This window comes from Bolinopsis microptera, chromosome 9 (genome assembly GCF_026151205.1).
Source record: "Bolinopsis microptera isolate Bmic1 chromosome 9, MBARI_Bmic_1.0, whole genome shotgun sequence".
Taxonomy (NCBI): domain Eukaryota; kingdom Metazoa; phylum Ctenophora; class Tentaculata; order Lobata; family Bolinopsidae; genus Bolinopsis; species Bolinopsis microptera.
The window spans coordinates 7,609,302-7,615,301 of NC_087080.1; the positions used below are offsets into that span (position 1 = coordinate 7,609,302).

At 37.3% G+C, this 6,000-nt stretch overlaps 1 long non-coding RNA gene across 1 annotated transcript; it reads left to right on the forward strand.

Moving 5' to 3' along the window:
- The first annotated feature begins 1,911 nt into the window (after positions 1-1,911).
- On the forward strand, positions 1,912-2,785 carry LOC134820809 (uncharacterized). Its single transcript, XR_010160927.1, has 2 exons — positions 1,912-2,002; positions 2,189-2,785. It is a non-coding gene; the product is annotated as an uncharacterized LOC134820809 (long non-coding RNA).
- The last annotated feature ends 3,215 nt before the right edge of the window (positions 2,786-6,000 follow it).

Below are 6,000 nucleotides of genomic sequence, written 5' to 3' on the forward strand. Positions count from 1 at the left end.
TTAGAATTTCCAAAGTCCTTGAGAAAATGCAAAAGAAAACCGCACAATTCCCGCACAAATTTCGAAAAAATCGCCGCACATTTGCCGCATAATTGGTAAAAATTTACCGCACCTTACCGCACATTTAACCTTTATAGTCGGGTGTGGTACCGCATAATTTCGATTTTTTTACCGCACCTAATAAAAGACTCATGAGCAACATAGCATTAGCATTTGTCACAAGATGCAAGATGACTCACTCTGTGTCCAGAAATGGCTTACCGACTGTCGGTAGTACAGACAGCTGCGCCCGTTTTCCACACCTTAACAAGCCATTAACAGGTTTCCAATCAGTGACGTGATCTGATTCGCCATGTCAGATTCTCAAAACGACAGTTGCGCCCATTATACCAAGTGCATGTTAAGTTCGACTCCCAAAGTCGCACTTAAATATCTAAGTGAGATGCTACGTCTAAGCTCTGGCATAAAGCCAATACCAGGGGTGTAGGAAGAGGGGGGGGGGCAGGAGGGGGGGGCGACCGCCCCCCCCCACAAAATCTGGAAAAGGGGCGAAAAGGGGCCAACTTTTTCAAGTAAATTAGCAGGATACAATCCAGCTGTGAGCTGGCATGAACCAGAAATCTGATAATTTATATTGATTACATATTCCGATATTACATGTCAGGATTAATCAGAAGTTCAGGAACCTAGCGATTATAAAATTCAGATAACATTACTGATTACTCTTTTTGCCGTGGGAGTAAATTAGTAGGACACAGTGGCCCTCGGGTCTTTAAAACAAAACATATTACATGTCTGGATTCATCATAAGTTCAGAAGCCTAGCGAGTATAAAATTCAGATAACATTACTGATTACTCTTTTTGCCGTGGGAGTAAATTAGTAGGACACAGTTTGCCCCTTGTAGTCCAAATTACATTACCTCATTGCTAGAATTCGTTCCTTAAAACAAATTTTTCAAGAATTGTTCCAGTACAGTTTCTCCCTCATTGCATGTTGTACCCTCTTTGAGAGTGAGACCTATATTAACTGTGAGATTATTTTTCAAAATTTGCAGGACTTTTCCTTTGACCCTTAATTAGATTGGCACAACAAAATCTTTCTGGATTTATCATTTCACATTGCTAGATTTCAATTCTGGAAGCAAATTTCCTGAAATTCTTTTCCATAGAATGCAATATGCATCCCTTTTTCGAACTACACTTATTTCGCAAGAGCTGCTTGCAGGCCCTAATAATTTAATTAATATGCATTTAAAATCGTATTATTTTAATCGTTCATGAAACTGTGTTTGAAAATGATCTCTATTGCCAAATTGCTCAGCTATGCCTTTTACACGTTTTGCTGTTTTTGAAATTCAGGCTGTGGCCAAAGCGCGTGCTAAATTTGAAAAACTCTGCCCTGAAGAGTGCATATTTTCACTATTTCATCGCATATTATCCTCGATAACTTAATTTTGGCTAGGGTTAAAATAACGAACGATCCTGTCCTATCTGTACCATTCTTCGTAGCTTTGCGTCTATCGTTAAAGTAAGGCGATTATTTGCAAAATGTGCGGGAAGTGTGGGTAGTGGGATTGTAGGTTTACAACCTACCAGGACGCGCGCCGAGTTGGACTCGTCGACGGTCCTGTAAGGTTGTAAACAGATATTTTACGAGTATCACCCGTTAAGTCGTGGGACTGCTAATAGGCGGGTTTATCTAGTAATATTGATTTAGCCTTTTCTTAACTTATTGTAAGGTATACTTTGAATTGTGGTGAAATTGTATTCAAAATTGTAATAATTTCAATTTCTTTCAATTTTCTTTGGCAAGAGATCTGTTTCGTTAACATTATGTCTTTAATTTGTTTAAACAGCTTGTCTTTGAAGACATGTCTTTGCTGACGACTGACGTGGTTTGGCTGACTCAGGCCGCAACAACGAACCTTATAATTATGAAACTACTATGACGAGATCTGATGATGCCGACCTGGGAAAAATGATGTATAAATCAGATATATGGTAAGATTTTAAATCATGATTTTTGTACTTTAGCGATTAAAATTTAAACGAATAAAACAATTCGACAAAACTTTAAAACCTATTCCTAAGGTCCTAGCGTTAGAAAAATAATCATGAAAATAATCATGAACTAGCCAATTGCAAACATTATATTATTTTCAAATGCTGAAGCTACTTCAAAATCAGGTACGACTATTCTGGATCGGAATTATTCGAAATTGAGCTTAACGGAAACCGAATAGAGGCAGACTCTGAGCAGAATGAGTACTGGGAGATACTTCTACTAACCGGAGATGGAAAGATGGAGCCATTGGAACTCGGGCTAGATTACGTGCCGGTTAACGGTGATAAAGTGCTCATTAGATTGGAAAATGGGGAAGGTGATGAGTGATGACGTTATTGGTGGTGAGGTTTAGATTGGTGGTGGCGTTTATGAAAATGGCGCTGTGGTCGCTGATCCAGGGGTTTGGTTCCTTAAATTTTCTGTGATGGGTTCCTTAACACGCTGGATAAACTAAAAATGATGCTCGCGAAATCTCTGGTGTGTCTGGACGAGATAGTGTTTAAAAAACAGAAAAACATTTATAATTTAAATTAGGAGGAACCTATTTTGAAACAAAAACGATATGGACGATGGACATTTATTTCTCTGCATGCAAAAAAAAACTTTTAAAAAGATTTTCTGTGATGGGTTTTTTCTGTGATGACATTTATTTCTCTGCGTGCAAAAAAAACGATATTTTTTCTATTGAAGTTGAAAATACAAAATTTAAAGTGCACAAAGTTTGTATCTTTTGTAATATGTATTTTTATGAAAAGTCGCTTTAAAACTGGCCCAAAATTACGGTAATGTTTATTCTGCCCTCTGTAAAACGAACCTAGCTGCTAACTATACCGCTAACCTGTAGAGGTTCCCACACATATCTTCAGTCTGCTGGGTCTACTGAACATACAAATCGACTGAACGTCACTGATCTGGAAATCGTTTTTGCACTGAAACCAGCCCTGTCCTTGTCCTGGTATCCTGATCCACTCATATAGCTGGATCATCTTGTGTTTAACGACGGACATGTAGAGTTTAATACTACTAGCAATAGTCAGGTAGCAACACACTAACGAACAGCCCTTCGTTGCCTGGATTAAGATGTTCTAAAACTCACAGTGAAAGTAAACAACCTTATTCTTGCAGAGAAAAGCAATGAAGCATTAAATTTAAAAGAAGTGTCTAAAACATGTTGCAATACATATTACATAATACCTTCTCTCGTCCTGGCCTTCACATTTTCTTATTGATATTTCAACGTCTACAAATTTGATAAACAGTTCTACTATTACTCAGCCATGAAGACCCTGCTCCAAGCAGCTAATTCTGCAGCTAATCCAATACTTTATTTTTGGAGAATCGTTCCTCTGAGGGAATTTACTGTGTCAGAATTTCCACCTGTACGTCTATGTGTGTAGACGTCGATATAACCACTTCACTAATCCTCCCCTACCTCTTTCTTGGAAACGGATTACAGGACATACCCCTCCCTTCCAGAGCCAGGCAAAAGAACTTGGTTTTAGTCATGCAGTAATCTTGAGATTGATAGGAAAGGATCTTGAAGTCGATACATTTGCCAAATTTATTCGTTGGATTTCATAAGTACTCCTACTGGGTTATCTCTCAAAGAATCGAGTTTGTTTCAAATATAATGAGCGATCACCGAACATTCTGGAAACAAGGCCCCAAAGGTAACCCCGTTGCTTTTTATAACGGTGTTAGAATATTTGGAGATCAGGGAATACTGTTGGAGCCTGGAACAGAGGTACCACAAAAGAAAGATGATAGACCCAGCTTTTCTGAAGAAGAATTTGAAGTCCCTGATGGGAAAGATGAACGAGATTACCAAAAAACTCTCCGAAACTCTCCGAATATCTACGTGATACCCATGACCAGAAGATTGTGAACATTTATGACGTTTTTATGAAAGTTGCTCTGGAAGTCAAAACAATTACGGCCATAGTAAATATAACATTTTGAATGTCAACTATAAATTACGAAACAACCAGCTGCAGCCATTTACTCCGCGTGTAAGGTTCATCACGCGTATTAGTACAGTCAAATCCGTCTTTTTGTCGGACAAAATTCGCAACAAAGCGATTTTAACGGGATATGGTCGGGACAGGTCCCAGGAATCATTCCAGAGAGTTCCCAAAATCCTCGACTTCAGGAAAATCCACAGTTACCACTTTTTTACCACCTTTTTACCACTTTGGTTTTCCGCAAATAAGTCACGTTCTGAATATCCTAGAAGATTCTAGTTTAAAGCATTGTGTTTAGAAAACAAAAAAGAACAACCTTTTCTTAAACAACTTTTTCAAAAACAAATTATTTAATTAATTAATTAAATAATTAATAAATTTTCAAATATTTCAAAAATACATTTTCATAAAAAATGTTCACAATTACATTCCACGTATATTGAACTAATTTTTATGAAAATTTTGAAAATTTTCACATACAATATTTTGGACTTGTAAAATTTTCGAAATTTGTAAAGAAAAACCACTATTTACCACTTTTTACCACATCGAATCTCCGCTAATGAAAAGACTTCTGAATGGCGTAGAAGGTTCTAGATTGAACCAATGTGTTCAAAATATGAAAGAGGACAACTTTTTATCTAACAAACTTTGGATTAGATAATTAATTAATTAGCTTATTCGATTATTAAACAAATATTTAAAAAATATAAAAATTACTTTTGATCAAAATATTTTAAAATTACATATCACGAATAATTAACAAATTTTCATTATATTAATTGGGAAATCGAAGTAGTACTTTATATAACCATATATACTAGATAATAGTCTAACTTATGAGTCCTCAGCTGGCACATTGGTGCAATTGTCCTGACATTTCAGGCAGGTTGATCCACATTGTATTCCTGCTTTTCTGCATGAACCAACTCCGTGGATCCGACTGGTGGTGTCTGATCCAGTGAAGCGTGGCACAGCAGTATCGTGTTCACGTGCCTCCTACCAATCGCACTTCGAATTTTATCAATGTCATAGATGTAGCTTTTGGTGGTGAGAAACAGTTGCTGGTCAAATGCAAAGTTACAAGCAAATCAGTTAAGTATCATCACCAATTACAGAAACATCAACTTGATTAGAGCACTCAAATCAAAACATCTGCAAAACGATGTGCGAAACGGATTGAAAATGACGAAGTTATCAAGCAATTTGTTTATCTCGTTAGCGAAATTGATTGGGTTATCAATGATTACCTAATCGCTTATCACGTGACAGGGTGCTAGGATACCATAATTGGGCTTTCTGTACGACTTCTGTGCCACGCTTTCACTGGATCAGACACCACCAGTCGGATCCACGGAGTTGGTAAGGATCGGCTATTCAGAACGATTCCGATAGTGGGAATCTAGTGCACTAAGCTACGGAGAAAGTCACGTGAAATTTTTGGGCGAGCGAATTAGTAAGAGCCTAACGTATGTGTACTATACTACCTCCCCCCGCCCCCGCACAATAACTTACCTTAATTCCCAAAAATTTGGGCGACAAAAAATTTGAGCGGGCCTCTCGACCAAATTTTTTGCAGACCAAATTAATTGCATAAATCTTTTCCGTCTGCTAAATTTTTTGCTAACCAAACTTTTGGCATTTGGCATGTGGCCCTGAAATCTATAGAAAGATGGCTTTTTCTTCATATCCAAGTGAAATAATATTTGAAATTTTAGTTTTTTAATCTGTCATAGCTTGACCAAGTAAAAAGGCTTATATTTTAAATGCATAGAAATAACTGGAATAGCTAACAGCTACTAATAAAACAAACGGCTAGAGGTACGGATAGCTAGAGATTTAAACAAGATCTGCAAATGGATTATCATCCACCGTAAAGTCTGATCTACAAGCATCAGTTATACCCGACTTCTCAAAGCCTTTCCTTATGTCATCTGGTCTCCCTTTTAAATATACAAAAAGTTCGTTGATCC